At 40.9% G+C, this 24,914-nt stretch overlaps 1 protein-coding gene across 2 annotated transcripts in view; it reads right to left on the reverse strand.

Annotated features, from left to right (window-relative positions):
- CNTNAP2 (contactin associated protein 2) overlaps positions 1-24,914 on the reverse strand; it is a 1,988,831-nt gene that overhangs the window by 830,136 nt on the left and 1,133,781 nt on the right. The gene's annotated exons all lie outside the window — the stretch shown is intronic.

Here is a 24,914-nt window from a genome sequence, read left to right on the forward strand (position 1 = left end):
GTAAACTAGCCGGGTTACATTCTGGGTATGTGCTGGGTATGTGCTGGGTATGTTCTGGGCTAGTTTGAGGAACGTTTAAGGCATTTCTGCATTGACTAACGGCCCATAGGATTAACACAGCAGGGATCCCTGGCAGTCCAATTCAGTTTGAATGGGACTGCCAGGGACCCCCCGCTGTTAATCTGATAGGCCATTAATCAATGCAGAAATGCTGGGGCTAGTTTAAGGAAAGTTTAAGGCATGTATTCAGAATGTACCTGGGTGTACCTGGGTCTTTTGGGGAATTGCCACTGGTTTTTGTTAGAATAATCGCTGCCTCTACTGTAATGGCAAGTAGGGGGAGGTTCATTTTGTTGGTTTAAAATGGGACAAGAAGCATTGAACTCGTGTCTACCTGAATACATCTTTCCTTGAAAATAGACACAATACAGGTATTATTGTTTTAATGACTTCCACCGGTTATTTTTCACATTAAACATACACAGACCTTGCTTGCATGCCCTGATTTGTGTGACTGAATTACTGTTTGATTTCAAGTGTTGTTTGTATTAAGTGTGGATTTAGAACCAGAAGGGAAGTGCTGTGCGTACGAGTGTACAGTATACTAGTGCAGGGATGGCTAACCTGACTGGGAGTTGGAACCAGAATTTACTGTACCTGTCTCATTGTCAAAGGGCCACAATAAGTAGAAAATGCAAATGAATCTCTGAATACACTGACAGAGAGCATAACCTGACCGTGTCAGTGTATAGTGCCATCAGGTTAAGTTCTGGGTCAGTGTGTAGTGCTTCATGGCTACATACTCTGTGCCAGTGTGTAGTGCCATTAGGTTATACCCTGTCAGAGAATAGTGCAGAGTATAACTTGACAACACTATACACTGACAAAGCACTGTTTTTAGTCAGTGGCACTACACACTGACACAGGATATAACCTGATGGTATTATACACTGACACATGGATAACCTGATGAAGAGTGGGTGACACATGGGGAGGGAGTGACACATGGAGAGGGGGAAGCGGGTGTGACACATGGGGTGGGTGACATTGGAAAGTGGGGGATGGGGCCTATTGGTGGGGACCAGGGGGGGAACAGGAAGGATAAGGGAAGCCGTGGGGTGATTGATTATCCCTATCTTGCTCTCCAGTCTCCACAGCCAGCCTCACATTGAGCTTTCAGAAGAGAGGGTATATATTTACTGTATCCTGTGCTGCTTGGGAGCCCACCAGGAGCTGGTTAGGGGGTGCTCTGTCTTCTCTTATGTGTCTCTATGGTGTCTTTACACTGTCTGCAGTCAGAGCCTATGTTAAAAAAAAAAAAAATCCTTCAGGGACCGCACATGAAGCACTGAAGGGTCACAGGATGGTCACCCCTGTACTAGTGTATACTAGCAGAGTGCTGAACTTGGGGAGTGTACAGTGGGTTAATTTATTTTAATAGTGAGGAGATTAAAAAATAGTTACAATTCCCGGACTGGTTGAGCCTGCAGGGGATGTGGATAGTTGATTGCTTAGCAAACACAACTGATTGTTGTGTCTGAAACAGGGACTTATCCCTGTTTAAATAAAGCTGCCTCAGAGCTCTGAGTAAACCAGCAGGGACCTTGTTAATTGCAGCCAGTCAATTAACCAGTCTCCACCTGGCTAATCAGAGCTGTAAAAAAAGCCTCATGTCGGAAACTGCAAAAAGAGACTTTTTAGCACACAACTACGCTGACATGAGGAGAAGATAATGTCTTGAGCACAAAGGCTGTGCTCACAACAAGACACACTAAGAACAGACTTATCTTCCTGGGAGCGGCTGGACTGAAACGCCTACATCTGGAGGGAACGGAGACGCTGCACCAGCACTGCCAGATACAACTTTCTCATTTATTGCTCCCTGATAAATATATTATATGGTTTTGGACTGGGAACTGGCCTATTCAGCCAGACAAAGATAGTTAGGGCATGTATTGTCTATTTAATCTCCAAAGTAGTGTAGGTGTTTGTTTATTTTATTTTGTATGCTGTACAGAGTTTAAAGGAGCAGGCTCAATAATGCCATGTTTTAATTTCACCCAAATTGGTTTCCATTAGTGTACCTTAATACACATCTCTTACAGTGTCCCTCTTTAAAGCTGCAGACCTAGCAAAATCCTATCTGTGTGTTTTTTTAAATACATCTGTTCTGTACTATGAGAAAATACTTGTAGCATTTTTTTTAAAGCAACTCCGAATGACATTGTTAATGTTATATAATGTAACAAGCATTTTTGTTTCTATAGCAACCATTTACAAAGTCGCATCCCCTTCCTCTTCTGAAAGCTCTGGCACACCCCTTTTTGAACCATACCCTCTCTCTAGCAGTGCACCAATTGTATCTAGTCAGTCGCCTGGTCATATGATCTTCCCCACAGAACTGGCTGTCCTGCTCTGCCTCTGTGCAACTCCTTACTCCTCTGTCGGCTGCTCCTCTGCTTCAGTCTGGCGGCCTGATGCTGCCATGTACCATCCTTTCCCCCTGCCTCTATCTAAGGGAGAAGAGAGATAGATGGTCAGCAGGGCCGCCGACAGGAGAAGAGGAAGAGCAGGCCCCAAAGAGCGCGGGCCCCGGGCAATAGCTACGCCCCTGTGCAACCTCTATATTAATGAACAACTGGTGAAATGAGGAAGAAGTGCATAGGCAGCTTGATAAAATGGAAGTAAATAAGGCATCTTGCCAAGATGGCATACATCCAAGAGTTAGTAAGGAGCTAAGCTCAGTAATAGCAAAACCATTACATTTAATATTCAAGAACCCCCTTTCCACAGACTTAGTACCACAAGATTGTCGTAAAGCAGATGTGGTGCCTATATTTAAAAAAGGAGCTACAGTGGATCACAACTGGGAAATCACAAACCTTTAAGCCGAACATCAATAGTGGAGAATCTACTTGAAGGTTTAGTTTGGGATAATATTCAGGAATACCTAATGGTAAACAAATTTGTTAGTAATAGTCAGCATGGATTTATGAAAGATAGATCATGCCAAACTAACCCTATTAGTTTCTTTGAGGAGGTAAGAAAGAATTTAGTTCAACGTAATGTTTATGTAGTCTACTTAGATATTGCAAAGGCTTTTGATAAGGTGCCACACAAGATGTTAGTGCACAAAATAAAGCAAATTGAACTTGGTAAAAATATTTGCACTGGGATTGAAAACTTGTTGAAGGATAGTCAACAGAGAGTTGTCATACAGTAAATGGAAAATTTTCATGTTGGGCTAAAGTTGTGAGTGGAGTACCTCAGGGATCGGTACTGGGACCCCTGCTTTTTAACTTATTCATTAATGACCTTGAGGTTGGCATAGAGAGATCAAAGCCTTTATCTTTGCTGATGACACTAAATTATGTAAGGTAGTAAAATGAGAGCCGGGTGTAATTTCTCTCCAGAAGGACTTGGAGAGACTGGAAACGTGGGCAGGAAAATGGCAGATGAGGTTTAATACAGATAAATGTAAGGTTATGCATTTGGGATGCAAGAATAAACAGGCGACTTACAAATTAAATGGGGATAAATTGGGGGAATCCTTGATGGAGAAGGATTTAGGAGGGCTTATAGACAGCAGGCTTAGCAATAGTGCCCAAAGTCATGCAGTAGCTGCAAAGGCAAACAAGATCTTACGTTGCTTTAAATGGGGAATGGATAGAAGGGAAGTAAACATAATTATGCCCCTCTAAAAAGCATTAGCAAAGGTCACACCTTGAATATAAAGTACAATTTTGGGCATAGCGCCATACAAAATACATTATGGGACTAGTAAAAGAGCAGAGCCACCAAATTAATAATTGGGATGGAAAATATGATTCATGAGGAAAAGCTAGCTAATTTAGATTTGTTTACATTAGAAAAGAGGCATCTAGATAGGGGATATTATAACTACATATAAATATATTAGGGGACAATACACGCTTTCTAAAGAAACTATTCATCCCAAGGGCAGTACAAACAACATAGGGTCATACCTTAAGGTTGGAGGAAAGGCGATTTCACCAGCAACAAAGGAAAGGGTTCTCTACAGTAAGGCGGAATGCTCAGCAATATAAAAAACTTTATTGGCTCCTCAGTAACTTTGACAAAGCACACGCATGAGCGAAACGTGTCAGAGGTTCCTTTCATTAGTTGCTCTGTGTTAGTTTGTCCATGTTACTGAGGAGCCAATAACGTTTTTTTAATATTGCCGAGCATTCCAGCTTCCGTCATTTTCCCTGCATCGACGTGCAGAGCATCGCCCAAAGCTTCCCTCATGGGACACCATTTTTTCTGTTCCTGATTTAGGCAGAAAGCATGCGGATTTCTCGGGTGATATCTACCAAGTGTGAGTACATCATTTATATATGCACTTTTGGATTGCTTTATGATTGTTCAAGTCTATCTCCAGGGGACAGATGGTCTAAGTCTACTAAGGGGTCTGCGCATTTCCCTCGTGAGATACACAGACACCCCCTATATGTGTCATTAATGTTCTGCCTCTCCTCCACATTGGAGTATATGTGTGACCCTTGATAATTACTATCATTTTTCATGCACCTGAGGACATTGTCTATCACAGTCTCGGTATTCAATTTTGATGGACATTTATTCTTCAATCATTAACACTTCTCTACGGATTCCTTTCTCTGGGGGCATATTTTTTGAGCACTGCTTTAGGAACTTCATGTTCTGATTTTTTAATATATATTCTTTACTGTAAGGACAGTTAAAATGTGGAATTAATTACCCATGGAGACTGTGGCAACATGCAGATACAATAGATAACTTTAAAAAAAAGGTTGGACATCTTTTTAGAAAGGATACTGTAGGTACAGTATACAGGGATATACCAAATAAGTTAACATGGTAAGGATGTTGATCCAGGGCGTAATCCAATTGCCATTATTTGGAGTCGGGAAGGATTTTTTTTCCTTATGAGATATCATTGGATGATGTTTCACTGGGGCTTTGTGTTTGCCAACCTCTGGATCAATATACTTTAAATACATATATAGGGTAAAGTATTTGTCAGTTATTTGAAGGTTGATGACCCCTCCGCCCTGGGTTTCCTCCCCATTTTTTAAGTAGCAGTTTTTTTCATATACCTGTGCAGAACAGGTCTACTGAGACCTTTCTCTCGCCTCTGCAGAGGCAAATGAGAATATACACAGGTAGGGTTAGGACCTGCATACTGGTCATGCTGTGACGTGGCTGCAGGCTTATTCTGTAATGCTTTGGCCAAAGGGTTTAACTAAATGACCCTTAAGAGAATTCAAACATTTAAGCATTTAACTATGTATGTTTGTCATATTGGATGTAGCATTGGGTATTTTTTTTGTTTGTTGTGTACATTTGGTCACGACCAGTAGCACTCCTTTTGACACACACACACACACACGAATATAATATATATATATATTATTTTTATATATATATATATATATATATACATACATACAATAAAGAATATCACTTGTGAGCACGTTCACATGTCTTTGACAGGTCTGCAACCCTGTCTTTCAACCATTATCACCTCGCACACAGTGCTCCCACTGCAGCAAGGGATTCTGAAAAATGACATGCAAATGAGCACACAATGTGTCACCTTTTGCCTGGAATATCCATTCACATGGAGCCCATTTAAGCTGATGCATCACCGTTCACACAGCTTTTAAACACAGCATGGGACTAGCTGTGTGAACAACGATGCATCAGCTTAAATGGGTTCCATGTGAATGTACAAACATACATAGTTAAATGTTTTCTGTCACCTTTTTCACCCAGCATAACTTAAAATGTGTATATTTATACGACAGATACAGTACTTAATACTTAATCCCTGCAAGCTCTAACCCCAGCACCCACCATATATATATATGACGTGGTGGGTGCTGCGGTTAGAGCTTGCAGGGATTAAGTATAAAGTACTGTATCTATCGTCTAAATTTATCATAGGTTGAACTCGATGGACATATGTCTTTTTTCAACCTCATCTACTACAGTATATAACTATGTATCTTACGGATATAACGCAAATTGTCCTGTACTTAAATATAATGGGAATGTAGATTTGGTAAATGTAGGTTTATTTCATGTGAGCAACTGATATATATTTCTAACAATTTTCTTTAAAATAATTTCTTTATTGAAACATAGGAGTGTAGATTACATTATTACAATTTAGGCTCATTACAATGAAAGGTGATTTTCCTCCCCCTATAGTAATAAATAATGTAATTACTGTCATATTATAATAGCAGATAACATGGGGTAGATCTGTTATCTGCTGTGAGTCAATCAACCATAACAGATGTTTTTTTTCAACCTTTACTCCAGTTGCTTTGACCCATAATGTTTCCTTTCCGTCATTTTTTAATGAGTAACATCATAACAGATATACTGTATTTTCCACATTGGCTCTATATGGTGAGATTAAGATTGTCAAACTGGCTGAAAATCCAATGGTTGGAATGCAAATTTTAATGAAGAATTACTATATACTCATTCATACTGTAAAGACTTAGTGATGGATTTTCTTTCCCCAACTTATTTGCATTAGATTCATCTACAGGCATACCCCGCATTAACATACGCAATGGAACCGGAGCATGTATGTAAAGCAAAAATGTACTTAAAGTGAAGCACTACCTTTCTCCCAATTATCGATACATGTACTGTACTGCAATCGTCATATACGTGCATAACTGATGTAAATAACGCATGTGTAACAGGCTGTATAGTCTCACCGCTTGCACACAGCTTTGGTACAGGTATGGAGCCGGTATTTCTGTTCAGGACATGGGGACAGGCGCATGCGTGAGCTGTCGTTTGCCTATTGAGCAATATGTACTTACTCGCGAGTGTACTTTAAGTGAGTGTCCTTAAACCGGGGTATGCCTGTATTTACTCCCTCCCTATAATCTTGTTTGGGAATTTGTATACTTTTTTTTATTCTACTATTGAGCTGTACATCATTAGTTGAATTCCAGATATCATTTCATTCCAGGAAGAGGAACTCCCTATTCCCAGATCCGGTTTCATAACTATTATTGCAAATTGAAAATAAACAGAATACTTTAAATCCATTGAGTCCATTACTAACTCGTATTGTTTTATTGCATATTATATGCAATTCCTATAAATTTGCATGGCTATAAACGATAGTCCTTGAATTGTATTAAAATTGTCAACAGATAACTCTGCATTATCACAGCAGAGAAGCAGAAAAAGACCAACATAGTGTGGCCAAGATTGCCAAAATTTGGTAGCAAGTTAGATTTCTCTGTAAACAACTCTTTATCTATTCCTACAGTAAGAAATACTTTAGTTGCAGAATTACTATATGTACTGTACTCAGATTGCAATATCTTACTAAAATGTTGCAATTGAAGAATGCAGCAGGACACATAAGTCACAGCCAAAGTTAGGTTGCCAGAATACTGAATTCCCAATTGAGTGAACTCATGAAATATTTATACCCTTAAAAATCTTATCATAGATTAAAGCTGCAGTTCAAGCTGCCGTTTTTAAAATATATATATATATTTTCCATTCAATATGTGCATCAATACAATCTGCACACTGACAAGTGATTAGCTAAGCTGCAGATCGATCCGTTCTCCGGTAATCAATCGCTTTGCTCAGGGTTATTTATTTCAGCATTATGGGAAATGTGGTTCTGGAATATGATAGACTGGGCAGTTACTAGGTACAATGGGTGCACTGCTAGAGAGAGGGTGTGGCTCAAGAAGGGGAAGGGGGCTCTCACTTTGGAAATGTTTCTTACATTAGAAACATTAAAAAATGTCTTTAAAACATTTTTTTTTAAATGCTTCAAGTATTTTCTCATAGTACAGAACTGATTTATTAAAAAATAAAACACAGGTAGGATATTGCTTGAACTGCTGCTTTAACTGTTACAGAGTTTTAGAAAGAACACAGAAAATACAGTTATAATGGTAACAAAGATCAGATACAAATCAGTAGGTTTTCTGTTGTGCCCATTGAAAGAGGTGGTTATGGTCGTTAAGGAAGGAAGCGAGAAAATAGAAGTTTAGGACAAAAGGCAGGTTTTGTGGGAGACATGGAATAGAGGATACATACTGTACGGGGATGGTACCAGATTGAATAGCAGGGCTTTGAAATTCCTTCCCATTAAAAAAGGGTTAATTAATTAATTTATTATTTTGACTAAATGGCTTAAGGCAATAATTAGGTGAACTAGTTTAATCCCAAACTGGCCAGGTCTTACTATGGTTTGCACAAATAAGGTTTCAATACTTGAAAACACTTACTGAATTTTGAAGAAAGGAATATAACATCACAGTGGGTCATGCATTAAACTGTGATAGTGCCAACCAAGGCCCCTGTTTGAAATCTTGGTCACCTTGTCTCAGCCACCAAATGTAATTGTAACCTCTACAGAGGGTGTAACTTGTATCTTAAAGTCTTACAATTTACAGCATTCCTCTCTGGGTGCACTGTCATACAGTATGTATATAAGAAAATACTTGTTAACCCTTATACACAACTGGCTCTGAACGTCTATGCAATTGTGATAAGTGTGGGATTGCGTGGCTGACTATGGAAGAATTTGGGAAGGCAAATACCGTAGAACATTATGCAATGAATGTAAGTCAAGGTTTATTACACACTGTGTCAAAATGGAGGCATTTTCCCAAATCTCTCAAGAATGAAAGTTTGCATTTTACAGTGTGCATAGTTACAGCTATAAAGTTATATTTGCACTGAACAATTATTACAATCTCTGATAAATCATGCTTCGGGTATAGTTTATGGTCCCCAAATCTGATTGAAGGAAGTAATAAAATGTAGCTCAGATTACCGTTTTCAGTTCTGTCAGCTCAGATAAAACAGATCGAGCAACGGTAATAAAAGATTTGTCATTGAAAAATGTTACATGAACTTTTTTCTCTTGCTGCTGGTCATGGTTCTCAGTTTAGTACGAGTTGGAATATCTACTTCTTACGACAAGCCCTTTTACATTCGTGACTCTTTAATGCACACTGTGGTTGACTGCTCTTGCATTTGAAGAGGTAAACTTTGACATGAAAGCTTCGAGTATAAGAAGTGCAATAGCTTAACCATGAACATTATATCTGTAAATCCAATCTTGTATTGCCATTGTTTTCAGAGGAAACTGCTTACTGCTACAAAAAGCCTTTTGGTTGTATCAGATTATCACAGTGTTTTGGTATATACTGTACAAAAAAAAGGGCAAAAGTATTTTACTGGAATATTTTGGTACGAGATATAGTATTCTAATAATATAGTATTATTATTAAATAAATAAACATTTGAACCACTCACCAGGATGGTTACCCACAAACGTAATGCTCATTTTGTAATATATTCTTTAGACAGATTGTATGCATCTTTTCCTCTATTTCTGTAAAGCTTTTCTTTTTTTTTTTGCAGAGCGCCACTTTGTGTGATATTTCACACCATTGTATGGAAGCAATTATTTTGCTATCTTTTATTGAAGATAAACAAAAGACAGGTGCAACACCATATTGAGTATGAGAAAAGCATGTCTAGTTTCACATTCTTGTTTTCTTGTGCAAAAAAGGCCCTGCTGTGCATTTTGCTGTGCATTTGAGCACAGTGCAGGATACATACAGTACAAATATACAATACTGCTTAAATTGGGATATAAAAAAGTGAATTGATTATTTTTGTTGTAGTAACAGATTAAAGACTGTATTTAATATATGCCTAAGCAGATGTTATTGACCAAAAAGTCTCATTGACTTCAATTGGTGTTTTGGCTAATAATTGTTCAATGGGCTATTTCGGAGTATATTGAATTACCCCCTAAAAAAATTAAAAACTTGGTGAATCATAACTACTCAAATCATTTGATGAATAAGGTGCAATATAGTGTAGTCCCAAATGAATGAGTAAAATGGGGTAATTTACTTTTCAAAATTCCACTGGCTAAATGTGGTTACTTACAGTATTTCCACAGCTACAGTATTGTGTGTGTGTGTGTGTGTGTGTGTGTGTGTGTGTTATATATATAACATACCAATAGATGGTATCACTATATATATATATATATATATATATATATATATATATATATATATATATATATATATATATATATAGTGATACCATCACTGCCCTCTAGGGGCTAGAATAGGGCAGTTATAGGACTTTGCAGCCCTCAGAGAGTTACTCCTCCTTCGAATGGCTGTTCAGCTGCTAACTAATAAAGCTAATTAGCCTAGCCTGAATAGTCAGGAAGTGATTACAGAGGCTGCCCATGCTGCCAGAGACACACTGCTGAGAGTGAAAGAGAGAGAGAGAGGGAAAGAGTGAGATACACTGCTGCTGTGCTGATCTGAAGGCACACACAGACAGCCCTATGAGAGAAACTGCAAAAGGGAAAGCTGCAGGTAAAGTGTGTAAAGTTGGGGAAAGAGGTTAGTTCTCCCACTGTTAGTTAGGGACTACGCTGCATTAGTCTGAAAGGAGTTAGGTCTTTTGTTTCTATTTTATGTTATGAGTTAGTCCTGTTCTTGACTTGCACCTTGTAAATAAACCCCCTGTGCACAAACGCTAAGTTTTCCTGCCTTTTATCTGGACACAAGATCCTACGCGGGGACTGAGATGTCACAATTGGTGGAGAATGCGGGCAGACCACAAGGCAGTGAAAGTAAATATGGAGGAATTTCTGACCATGCTTCAGCACAGACAAACAGAAAGTTTTGGTGTCTTAATGCAAGGTTTGCAGAAATTGGCAAAGACCCAAGAAGATACTGCATCATTAATAAAACAGTCTTCAAAAATACAAACTGAGAATGCTGCTACCTTAATGCAAAGTTTACAACAAATGACAAAGTCCCAAAATGAAGGCACTGCGTTGTTAGTAGAGCAGATGGCGCGGTCTCTACATCAGACGCTAAAAGGAAGAGCACTTTCGCATGCACCAGGAGCTCCTAGTTTTGGGAGAGAGAATTACCGCCCAGATTAGGTGGGCCCCACAGGTCACTCGCCAGGGAAAATCGCACCTCATTCAGAAAATGGCGATGGGCGATGATGTTGAGGCGTACCTGTCTATTTTCGAGCACACCGCAGTATGCGAAGAGTGGACAGCTGAGGAGTGGGCTGGAATAATTGCTCCGTTCCTGGTGGGTGACTCACAAAAATCCTATTATGACTTAGAGCCAGAGCAAGCTAAAGACTATGACATCCTGAAGGCGGAGATTATAGAACGGCTAGGGGTCACCCTCGCGGTTCAGGCCCAACGGTTACATTCCTGGCGTTATGATATAGAGAAGACACCCCGCTCTCAAATCTATGACCTTAAACACTCTGCAAGGAAGTGGCTCCAGCCTGAGGTATGTACCACCGCTGCAGTTGTCGAAAGTCATTATAGACCTGTTCCTGAAGGGTTTTCCCTGCACCATCCAGAAGTGGGTGATCCATAGTGACCCCAAAGACCCCGAACAGTTAGTCGCTTTAGTCGAATGTTACTTGACTGCGGAGGATATGTCCATGAGTTAAGCCCAGATGAGTTTTCCAGTTCTCGCTTCCTGCGCTGCAGGAGGTCCGATAAGACTGTTCCTCAGAATAAGTACCCCCAAGGACTCATAGACTTGCGTAAAGGAGTGGGAAGTCCCACAGCACCTAGGAGGGACTCTGGTCCCATTATTCCCAGTAGATTGGCGACAAAACCCAGACCCAGTTTTGGAAGGATACAAAGTGCTACAGGTGCCATGAACTTTGACATGTGGCCGCAGTTTGCCCTTGGAACACGGAGCCAATGGAATGTAACTTTTCTGTGGGGCATGGTGGGCATGGTTCGCTCGGAGATTTCTACAGTTAAGCACAGTCCTTGCAGTTCAGAAGAGGAGGATGAGGACTCCTATGTGGCCCCGCGTAAAGGACAACCTCCGTGTACAACAGAAGCTGCAGGAAAAGTTTACCCCGTGGCATCAAAAAGACCAGAGATGGACTACAACAGAGAGCGCTTGGCGCAATCTTCACAGGAGTGACTACTAGCCTTGGTATGACAAAGGCTACCGATACCGCCAAAAGTGTTGACTGGAAATGGTTCTATGAGGTGTCCCAACAAGATATTCAACACTTCACCGGCAAGCTAGAAGTTTCTCAGCGAGAGGTCTGCACGTTAAAAACAGAGCTGGGTAAAGTAAAGCAGCAAGTACTACTGGAGCGACTGAGTACCCAGTTGGTGCCCACCGAGTAGCATGAGGAGCTGAAGGCCACCTTGAGCCTTACCCAAGCATCACTGGAAGCAGAATACAAAAAAAAATGTCCAAATCTTGGGGTCTGAAAAACTGAAGTTGGATAAAAGGGTTCTAGAGCTAAAGCGGATAACTGAACACACGTCCCAGCAACTCACAACTATAAAAGGAGGACAACCTCAAGCTGGAGAAAGAGCTGGAGAAGCAGAGAGCCTGCTCCATCACCAAAAATCAGTACACCCAGGAGAAAGAGGTGTGGAAAATAGAAGCAGCAGCAATCCTAGCGACAAAAACTGCAGAGATCCAAAATCTGAATGATGCGCTGACACAAACACAGAGCAAGCACCGGGAAGAGATGAAGGCCCTGAGAGGAATTGACTTGGCAGCTGCCTTGAGTCAGAAAAGAAGTATAGAAGGACAGCTTCAAGACCTGAGGAAGGACCTGGAGTCTGAGCGTGTTGGCCGCAAGAAGGCAGAGAAACAACAACGTCACCTAGGCGACGAGCTCGAAGCTCTGAAGACTGAGTGGGACGATACGCTGGACTCTATTACTGCCCAGCAGGAGGTTTCTAATATGAAGAAACCCTTTAAGAAGAGGTGGATGTCAGACATGTCTGACAAAGAGGTTGGTGCACGGGAATAGTGCATGGGCCGCTCACAGAACAATGTTTCGCTGGGGGGAGGGATATGTGATACCATCACTGCCCTCTACGCGCTAGAATAGGGCAGTTATAGGACTTTGCAGCCCTCAGAGAGTTAATCCTCCTTGGAATGGCTGTTCAGGAGAGAGAGAGAGAGACAGAGAGACAGAGAGACAGAGAGACAGAGAGACAGAGAGAGACAGAGAGAGACTGATCCAAAGGCACACACAGACAGCCCTATGAGAGAAACTGCAAAAAGGGGAAGCTGCAGGAACAGTGTGTAAAGTGGGGAAAGAGTTAGTTAGGGACTAAGCAGTATTAGTCAGAACTCCTGAAAGGCGTTAGGTCTTTTGTTTATGTTTTATGTAATGAGTTATTCCTGTTCCAGACTTGTACCTTGTAAATAAACCCCCTGTGCACAAACGCTAAGTTTTCCTGCCTTTGATCTGGACACAATATCCTACGGGGACTGAGACGTCACTATATATATATATATATATATATATATATATATATATATATATATACTGAGTTAAGTTATGGTGAGTAAAAAAAGTGACAAAAACCCTCCACAGGAAAGCAAAAGGCGGGGTTGCAGACCTGCCTAAGACATGCAGATGAGCATACAGCTATATTTGCATATACTGCTGCGGCCGAGTTTATTCGAGCATTTGCCCGTTCTCGGCCGCAGCAGTAACCTGGCGCGCGCCGGAGGGTGCCGGGCGCGCGCCGAAGCAGCGGAGGAGCGCCCTCCGATCGGGGCTTTCTTCCTCCCGCTGCCGGGTCCGCCGGGTCCCCCGGAACCCCCTGCTGCCGTCTCCCACATCGCAGGACACCAGGGCTCCCCGAGGGGGCGCAGGCACCCGATGACGCGTCACCGCCGAGGGGATGCCACTAGCAAGCCGGGAAATCTCCCGGCTTGCGGAACTGGCCGCAGTGCAATTAATCGTGTCGCCAGTGTATATATATATATATATATATATATATATATATATATATATATATATATATATATATATATAATCTTTTTGGCAACATACTATAATGAGAGAGTGTACAAGCAAAAAGACTGATCTTGGTAGACCTAGAAAATTCTAACAATTAAGTATTCTAAGCTACATTTTCTATGACTTTATCCATGACCAAAATATTTATTTATAACAAGAAAGCAGAAGAGTTATAGTCTCAATCATGGTTGACTATACATCTAATTTAATAACTGTATGGTTCAATGACTCACATCTAATTTATATGTCTATGAGTGCAATAACTCCCATCTTCATTACACTCCAGCAACATTTGTAAATGTTAAACTACAAATGACCTTTTCACGATGAATAATCAGTGTTCAAATGTATGGAAGGAAATTGAACTTAGTGTGTTTGGGGAGATACATATAGGACACACCCTCTCAAGCAAAACCCATGTTTCGTGGTCTGGAGGCAGCTAACGCTACCTTTAGGTCACACCTAACTAACACATCGCTAAATCCCAGAGTTAACACATCTTTTGCATATCATTAATACTAATGTCTGTTATAGTTAATGCAAGGCCTTTACGGCTGAAAACAGCACTTAACACTACCGTTAACACTTAACGATGCATTAAATTAAAGTCTAGTTAAATCGGTAACAGAGCTGTGTGGTTGTGCGTACGTGTTTTTCGCTGGGAATTGAGTTGGTGTGTGACCACAGCATTGACTTGCTCAAAAGCATAATCTAGAAATCAAGTGTGGCCAGGTCTCCCTCTGGGGTCCCCTTACCTCAGATAGGCTGCGGCTGGCAGCGGAGTGTGGGGAGCTTGCAGTCAGTCAGGATGGCGAGTGGGTCGCCGGAGGTTAGCGTCAACTCCCTTTGTAGGGCACCGCCATCTTGGTAATAGCTGCACATGCGCAGTACGCTTCGCGCATGCACAGATGAATCCTGAGTTGCAGCAGCCATCAGGAGTCTTTCACGTAAGCAGTGAGCGGCAGCCATGTTATATAGAGTCTCCGCAAGGGACTAGAGCCCCAGAAGCCTCAGGGGCTGCCGATCACATGGGGACTGCGCAGCCAAACACGCGTCCGGATTCCCTCTGAGGAGATAGATACATTTGATGCGCTTGGAGAGCCACGCCAGTCAGAGCTGGGGCATGGAAAGGTGTGCTCAGTGTGTCAGTGGCCCCTGAGCTAGGCCAGAGACCCCCTTATTGGTCCCAGCTAGGCCCTAACCCCCTATAAGTTTGTGGCTGCTACAGGGACAGGCCCATTAGATAGGAAGAAGTGAAGATCATCAGGAAGCGCAATGTCATGTAAAAAACAGAAGAAAATTCCCTGATGGTGCAGTATTGTGATTTATATGTGATAAATATCAAGGTGCAGTGTGCTGGATACTCACAAGTGTAGAGTGAGCAACGTTCCCATAAAGGTTTCTTTATGTGTGGCAGCCCGTTTGACCGTCAGACAGGTAAGTGGAATGGTAAGTGCTGGAGACCTTAAGTGAATAATAAAACGGACATAGTGCAGACTGTACAAAATATCTTTAAAAGTAAGTATATGTGTAATACACTCACATGGTTTTAAAAGGTAACAAGCGTTTAGATCACACAGGTTGGATCTCAGAAATGAATGAGCTGTTCTCTGTCCCCCCTCTGCCTCGGCAGGCGTGCGTGTCACCGGTGCGTCTCACCCTAACCGGAAACCGGAAACACTTCAGGAGTGTGAAGAAACCGCAATACGGAGAAACGCGTAGAGTGAGGCTGATGAGAAAAAACTCCCACAGGATCGGCGTCCCCCAGAGCAGATGACGTCACTTCCGGTTTCCGGTTAGGGTGAGACGCACCGGTGACACGCACGCCTGCCGAGGCAGAGGGGGGACAGAGAACAGCTCATTCATTGCTGAGATCCAACCTGTGTGATCTAAACGCTTGTTACCTTTTAAAACCATGTGAGTGTATTACACATATACTTACTTTTAAAGATATTTTGTACAGTCTGCACTATGTCCGTTTTATTATTCACTTAAGGTCTCCAGCACTTACCATTCCACTTACCTGTCTGACGTTCAAACGGGCTGCCACACATAAAGAAACCTTTATGGGAACGTTGCTCACTCTACACTTGTGAGTATCCAGCACACTGCACCTTGATATTTATCACATATAAATCACAATACTGCACCATCAGGGAATTTTCTTCTGTTTTTTACATGACATTGCGCTTCCTGATGATCTTCACTTCTTCACTGTCCACGGGATCGAGAGAACGACCCCACACCGGGTTAAGCAGCATTAATTCATGTTTGTATAAGTATCACATTTTTTCACATATGTGTCTATAATTTTGGAGCGCCACTTTTTGATATATTTGCTTGCCATTAAATAGGAACACTGCCCCTGTAGTTGCATAGTGTCAGGAACACAGCTGGAGACTGTGTCGTAATTGCGACCTGTGGTCTGGGACCAGACCACCACATAGATAGAGCCTCTTCATGGTGGGACCCTCCAGCTTGATACCACCCCACATAGAGGCAGACACCTTCGCTGATGGCGACAGCATGGGACAGGTGGGCCCCTTTCTTCAGTCAGCGGTACCAGGTGATGGAGCACCCGACAGGTACCAGAAAGTCAACAAGTGCACCAACTATAAACTCTTACTGTGGGCAGCGCGGTCACACACTTTGGGCTAGGGTTGGCTCCTGTGGACACCAGGGTGGTTAGGTGCCCAGGGCACCTCAGTACATTGGGGAAGACCCTACTAGGGTATGGACAAGGAGGTTGAACAGTGGGGTACAGTGTGGGACTAAGGCCGTGCGAGGCCTGTGTTATATGTGTTATAGTTGTCTAAGTTGCATGCAGTAAACTTGTTATTATATGTCTGTGCGTAATTATTGTAGTGGGTCCTGTGAAGGGGTTATCCGGTGATGTCAGGATCCCTCAAAGGTGGAGGCGCTGTCACCAGACAATCCAGATACACCCTAGGCTCCCAGCAGCGGAGGTTCAGGCATCCTGTGAGCCGCAGGTAAAGCACCATATTAACTCAGTAGTTGCCACATCTTCCAGAGGGTGGGGGAAATAGTGCTACAGTACACATGTGACAAACCTGAAAAGCTTGGTGCCAAACTCTAATGTTTGTCCTGTGGCCAGTAGATTCAGGGGTCAATTTGTTAAACATGGCTAATATATATTAGCATATACATACACCTCTGGAAGTACTGTCTGTTATGAAACGCCTTGTGGCATTTTCTGTTCTTCATCACGTTACCCCGTACAGCGACGCTTAAAAACCACTGCAGTAAACTGTGAACAGCTTGATCTTATTTTATATGTGAGTTATGCATATTTACCTTTATTAAATTAATTTATACCTTTTAAAACTATGGTGCAGTCCTCTTCTCTGATCCCTTTTCATAGATCTCCATCTGAGGACTACCCTGGAGCGACTGCCAAATGAAAGAGCTGCAAGGAAAAGTTCACCTCACCTTTATCAACTAACTCTATTTTCAGCGTAGAGGAACTTTTCAATACTCAATTCATTAAACTCTGATATTGTTAATGCAAAATTGCAAGAAACAAAAAGCATGCCATTTTACACAATATTAAAATATGACGTTTGCAGCAGAATTTATTCATAATTATCTACTGTATGCATAAAAATGTCACGGTTTGATATCATATTTGCAAGTGATTTTCACCTGATTTTCTGCAATGCCGGACTGAAATAGACAGTTTGACATTTGTCAGTTAGGTAAAATAGTTTTTTTTTTGATAGAGAGATCTGTGAACACACTTGAGATGACTGGTAAATATGTAAAATATATTAAAACAATTTAAATGAGCATACCGTATTACCAGGTATCAGGTGTGTGTGTGTGTATATATATTATATCTATTTATATATTTTTTGAGTATACAGATGTAGCTCGACTAGCTGCTGGGAGAAGCAGTGGTATCCTGACCATGGCATCACCAGGCAATGTGAAAGGGTTACCAGGTGGCTTGTCCAAAGATCCTGGACCCAATGGTAAAAGATGCGACCCCCCCCAATACATATAAAAATATACCCCCCCTCCAATACATAGAAAAAATACCCTCAAAATACCCCTATACCCCAAAATGGGCCTGTGGCTGTGGGGGACGGTGGCTGCGGGCAGCAGCCGGTTAGAGTAGTTGCCGCGGGGCCCGCACTCCCCCACCTGCAGGCTTGTCTCTCATTGTCTTAAAATCTCCTGGCAGACAGCACCGGAACCTGTTACTGCAGCAGTCTCTGGCGCCGGGGTGCAGGCTCCGCCCCGCCATCCTCTGACTGCTGTCATCCCCTCCACTCAGCACTTGTATCCTCACTGCTCCCGGCCACCATCCGCAGCCCGCCGCACTAAGCACCGTCCACGGCCCGCCCCACCACTGCACTCATGCTTACCGCCGCCCTCGTGGTCTAGAAAGTGGTAATACCGGACACATAGATGTACTTACTGTCTCCAGAGCCACAGCGTTTTGCTTTTCTTCCCGTGGCTCCAGGGACAGTAAACTTGGCCTATTTTAATGTCATTCTATTTAGAGGTATAGACGTCAATCAGCCCTCTGCTAAATTGGTACCTGTTGAATGAGTGCAGAGGTATAACCAGGGAAACATATATTATGGATCATAACCGTTGGCTTTTATTCAGCCCATAGCTTCAAACAATACAGCTTTAAGGAAGCATACAAATAAACAAATAAAACCGGCCTATCTTTTTGTAAGGGCTGACTCACACTTCCCAGTCTGTATCTGCAGTGCTGGTAGGCTAGGCCTCTTTGGACTCCAAAGTCCAAAGAGGTCCCTGGTATCAGGGTGCCCTTTCCAACAGTTTAGGGTCTGAATTGGTGTTTCAGGGGTGATTCCTGTGACCGATTCCAGGGTCTGCTGCGTCCTGGAATCGAGGGCCTTGTTCCCTGGGATTTCACCTCTGATCCGCATATACCTCCCATGTGCTATTGAGATTTGCTGCTGTTTAAGCAGAAGGCTTTTCTACCTGACTGATGAGCGAGGTGGAGACTGGATAAGGGTCTATAGCTGCAATTAATCAGGTCCCTGCTGGATTCATCAGCCATATATAGGCTTTCAACCAGGAGCCCTTTTTAGATAGGGTTCAGGCCCTGTCACAGTGCCTCTTTCCCTCACTCGCTTCCTCTCTGTCTTTCTCTCTTTGCTTGATTCTGGGGTTAAAATCATCCCCAATATTCTACACAATTTGGCAGAAAACTATTTCAAGTTCAGTAATAGTTCAAGAGAAGTCACTTGGCATCAAACAGAGATGCTGTATTTATATACTATTGAAATAAGACTGTTGTCATACTACTACCAATGTTAAAAAATGTGCAGTACATCATATTGATGCATGGCGTCAGGGCTGCTGACAGGGAGGGAGTGCCAGGACAGCTGTCACAGGCCCGGCGGCTGTGGAGGGCCTGGCCGGTGCTGAATGTTGCACCTGACAAGAGGTCAGACACCAACAGGATATTTCCAGGATCCTCGTTTATGTCGGTGAAAGAGATGAGGGGAGCGCAGAATCAGAAATAAAATTGGATATAAAAATGGAAATCAAAACCAAAAGGTATAGATAAATACACATTCATTCCCTCCCAGGGTAATGGATGGTGCACAGATGTGGGTGGAACAACAATGATAGTGGGATGTGAGAATACTAATGATATATCTTACATGGCCATGGTATCTTCAAGGTGTAGTCTTCTAGAAGTCTTCAATCTCCCTTTTTATCTGCAGCTTGAATCTTCAGTGTATGAAGAATGTGAGTTCTCCCAGCATACACAGAGGCATACATAGAGAAAGTGTGTTTAAAAACGGCAAATGTATTTATTAAACAAATAGTCACAAAGAACTCACATATAGAACTTGCTCTGGCGGCAACAGTAAGGATCCGGATCGCTGCGAAGTAGATGGGTCCCGTTACCACGTCCGGTATTGAGAGGCTGGAACACAGCTGAAACGCAGCCTGTCCTGAGAGTCACGCTGGCCCTCGGATACCAAAAGTCAACACAAATGAAAACAATGATATCTCTGGGGCACTCCTCTTCTTTGATCCATCTTCAAAGATCTCCGTCTGAGGACTAGCCTGGGGCAAGTTTGGAGCGACTGCCAAATGAAAGGAAGCTGCAAGGAGAAGTTCACCTCACCTTTATCAACTAACTCTGTTTTCAGATCGGAGGAACTTTTCAAAACTCAATTCATTCAACTCTGATATTGTCAATGCAAAATTGCCAGACAAAAGCATGGAATTTGACACTATAAAAATAGGACGTTTGCAGCAGAATTTATTAATAATTATCTACTGTATGCATAAAAATGTCATGGTTTGATATCTTATTTGCATGTGATGTTCTGCAATGCCGGACAAAAACAGACAGTTTTACACCTGTCAGTTAGGTAAACTAGTTTTTATTTTGCTACAGAGACAGAGACATCTCTGAACACACCTGAGATGACAGGTAAATATGACAAATATATTAAAACAATTTAAATGAGCATACGGTATTCCCAGGTATAATCAAGATAATCAAGATAATCAAAAAAAAACATTTTAATTAAACACATCTACAAAAAAAACATACACTTTATAAAAAAAATGATGTGTATTTATATTATCTTACCCATAGCACCGCCAATCCTGGTTATTTTATACAAGGATATTTCTATTGGCTTACAGATTGCATTTATTTAACAGTGTTGATTGGTGTGTGTGTGTGGGTGTATTATATATATATATATATATATATATATATATATATATATATATATATATATATATATATATATATATATAATACACCCACACACACCAATCAACACTGTTAAATAAATGTAATCTGTAAGCCAATAGAAATATCCCTGTAGAAAATAACCTGGTTTGGTGGGTAAGATAATATAAATACACATCATTTTTTTTTATAAACGGTATGTTTTTTTTGTAGATGTGTTTAATTAAAATGTTTTTTTTGATTAACTTTATTACATATCTGCTTCATTTTTGCAATATCTGAGTGCTTCTTCCTGGGTTTCTTTTTTTTTGTGTATATACAAACACAGATGCAGCTCGACTTTGTCAGGCTCAAGCATTTTTTTTTGTAATAAATGTAAATATATTTTTATTGACCCCCGGTGTGCTGTGTGCAAATTCTTTTTGGTGAGATCTCCCTAGGAAGAGCTGACATAGGAGCTTCTGGGGAGATTCTCCACGCGTCCAGCTGCAAAGGGCTCTGATATCACAAAATTCATCACAAGCATGGATTCCTTGCTTTTTGCCAACCCCATACAGGGGCCTGTAACTCGGAAAGCCGGGGGTCCCCAGACCTGATGCAATCAATGCGATACAGCTCCTGAAACCTCCTGCTACAATAATATAATATTCAAAAAATAAAATCCGTGCAATCTCCCGTTAGAGGCGGGCAGGTAGAGTGACTGATTCAGTCTCACTCTTACTGCGCGTCTCGTCAGGTGAAGCCAGGTAGGATTCCCACCGCGCGAGTTCCACTAAAATGGAGGGACCCTCACTGTGTTAAACCGATGGGCCGTTAGCCGCTGGAATATCTACGGATATGATGCTGTGCGGGGCCAGCAAGGCAACTGGCTTAGAACGGCAGTTTTATCTGTATAATTATTTATAAAATCATACTCTTTGTGTGCAGATCCTGAATGTGAGCTGTCACTTTCAGGGATCTCTCTGACACGGCTTTATAAAGGACCTAGCCCTAAAGTTTCAGGAGCATCATAAGTAGGTAAAGTGAAGGAGAGCAAGACTTTTAAAGGAATATGTGATTGAACAGGAGGCATTAAAATCCCTTTAATCCCATTAAAGCCCTTTGCAAAAGCTTTTGATACGGATTCACAGAAGAGGTTGGTGTACAAAATAAAGCAAATTTGACACTGTAAAATATACCTGCATATTCCTGTAGTAGCTCCCTCCCCTGGCTTCCTTTAACAGCAGACCACTTCCACTTCCTGGCTGACAGTTTAATGTTCCTTGTAGAGCACACCTGAGATACCTGTGAGATACGCTAATTGCTAGATTAGCTACATGTATGAGCAGTGAGCAGCTCAAAAGTAGGATGTGACAAAAATACTCCTTATCAGCTGATTTAGCTGACACAGCTGTGGCTTAGAAAAGCAGTGGTTGTGGGTTCTAGTCCTGTTGGGTCTGACATATTCCTGTCAGTAGGTTTGTGCCTTTGGCTCATTATCAACTTTATATAGTTGGTATAGAAACATTTTTAGGAAATGTGGAATGGGACACATTTAAATATACTTTGCATAGCATTAGCATATCGCTCAGATGTGCTCCTTTTTCAGCAGAGGCATGTCTCCCTAATGTATTTGGAGGGACGCTTGAGGGGATATATATACACAACTGGCAACTACTACTAAAATTAGAAAGGTGTGTAGTAATGGTATGTGTTCCTTTTTTAACAATCCACAGGCGGATTCTAAAAAAATCCATCCGTATTGCAGTCAATGGTGAAGTTGAATGAATCCGCCCAGATCGTCAAGCCTGAAATACAGATTTTGGTGCGCAGAACAGATTTCGGCAAAATAATCTGCGGAATTTCAGTAAACTGAATTTTGACAGCATCCCTTATCTCTATTCCTAGGGTCCACTAAATGACTGCCATTCAGTTTCAAATACAGCTTTCAGTCAGTGTAACTCAGCGGCTACAATTTATTCTAAGGCCGCGCTTATAGTGACGGCGACGCAACGTTGCCCAAAAACAAATGCATTGTCGCCGCCGCATGCGCTTATAGTAAGCGCGACGGCAACAGAGTGACGGGGCGATGTCACGCGTTGCGTCGCCGTCACTATAGGCGCGGCCTTAGGTAACATTATCAATTGTTACACTTTTCAGCTCAAACTGCTGGGAATATGGCAAAAATGTATCACAAACAGGAAAGTGTTAAAGATAGCTTGCACTGCACGGGTGGTGGGCTAAAGCCTGCTAAAGAAATCAAAGGATGCACAGTATATTAACTCATTAAAAATGTCATTAAGAGTTGAATTTTAAAATTAAAAAAAGGTAGTAATTATCTAATACTACAGAACTGATTTATTTGAAAAAAAAAATTAAGATATTGCATGGATTGCTCCTTTAAAAACAGATCCGTTTTATGGCATAAAACACTATCATCGGACTTATAAGAGCTACAGAACGCCTTAAAATATATTTGACTCCATGGAACCAAAGCATCCCTCTACTATTATATAAAATTACTATAGTTATTACTACATGGCTATTTTTTTTGTCAACTATTATTTTTATATACTATATATTTATAACATTACAGTATAATAACATTAAGCAACCTTTCTGAATGATTACATTTAAAACAGTTTTGCAAATAAAACTGTGTGCCCTGAAGACAAAATTGTCATTACCAAATGATTCTCATTGAATCCTATAATCTCATGTGAAACTCCAGGGTTCCACAGAACACAAATTGAAATTCACTGTGATAACATTTTGTTCCACATTAGATTTCAATCACAAAGTCCCTTACTCATTAGGTTGGGAAGCTGTCTTCACCATGATGGGAAATATTTTAGTCATTACTGTAGTTCATTCATTTGTAGAGAGTTTAACTTGTCCAGCACTGGGAAGTAGTTTCATAGCATGTTGAATAGAGGCCAAAGGGCAACTCACAAAATAGCACAGCTACTGTACTGCATTTCAAACAGGAATTAATTAAACAACTTGCTGTTTAAACAGTAAGCGTTTCACTCATTTACTGCTCATCCTACTCAGGACCAAAATGAACTAATGGCAGTTAAATGTGTAATACTTTAAAATGATATGGTCAGTGACTTTCCTTTAAAAAAAATATCATAAAACATAAATACTTAAATAATGTCTGAAAGTATATCGTGGAAATGTGAGTAAACATTTTAAGCTGATATACCCTGAATATCTTATTATTGTATCATTATCAGAGTACCTGTTATAAATAAAAACAAAGACTTTTAAATATTATTATTTAAAAATGCTTTTTGTGCAAAAAGATGACAGTCAGCTTGTTTTAATCTATTATTACTGGTTTCATGTCAAGAGTACTGTACTCATAAGTGAGATTGCTCCCTGAAATGTCAATATCCTGCCCTCTAAATCTATTCTAAGGCAATATGCTCCATGGAGAAACCTTCATTTTAAAGATGAAAATGCACCATTTTTATGTTTGACCTGGAAGGCTATAGATAGGTAATAATTACAAGTATTCTGCATATTGTTCCATAACCTTTATTTGGAGATGCTGAATATTGTACATTGAATTTTATTTCTTCTTGAAAAATGGCAGAATTGTATGATTTGATTCGAATCTGCTACATAATTTAAATTAAAAAAAAAAAAACGAAAGCCTTAGGATATTCTTTATTTCACTGAAACTGTAATTGCTTGACAGCATGACCTGAAATTATACAGTGCAAATTTTGTGCTGTCACCTTTCTTATGAATTTATACCCAGAAATTGAACCTGAATTTCATTGGCTGATCTTTTAAAGAATTCAATTTTGACATTATTCTCAGGGCACAGAAATTGAGCATGCCTACATAGTCTCCTTTCTTATTTGACTGTGCATGTGATTCCGAAATAATGTGCCAATATCCTGCGATGCACTTATGGTCATTTCCCTATTGTATATTCAATGTACTGTAATTAATTTTGAACTGATAACATTTTATATCTCATACAGACCCAGATACAATAATCTTTGTTACATCAGGGTAAATAACATGACGTTACATAGAATAGGAATAAATGTAATTTTCCTTGAGGTTAACCAGTATCCACAAAGCTAATTATATGCAAAACGAATGTTTGTACTACATCTCATTAACATATCCTTAATGTCACGTTATTTCAGGATACCGCTACGGTATCTTAAAAAACGTGATGTTATTTAAGTCTTGCCGTTGCTCTCAGCCAGATATGGAAATAAGGCTTATGAGGAGAGCAGAGGACTATTATAAAATACTGATATATCTTTTTTTATGTGATACCTAAACCTGGTGTTACTTACAACCAGACATT

This window comes from Ascaphus truei, chromosome 2 (genome assembly GCF_040206685.1).
Source record: "Ascaphus truei isolate aAscTru1 chromosome 2, aAscTru1.hap1, whole genome shotgun sequence".
Lineage (NCBI taxonomy): Eukaryota > Metazoa > Chordata > Amphibia > Anura > Ascaphidae > Ascaphus > Ascaphus truei.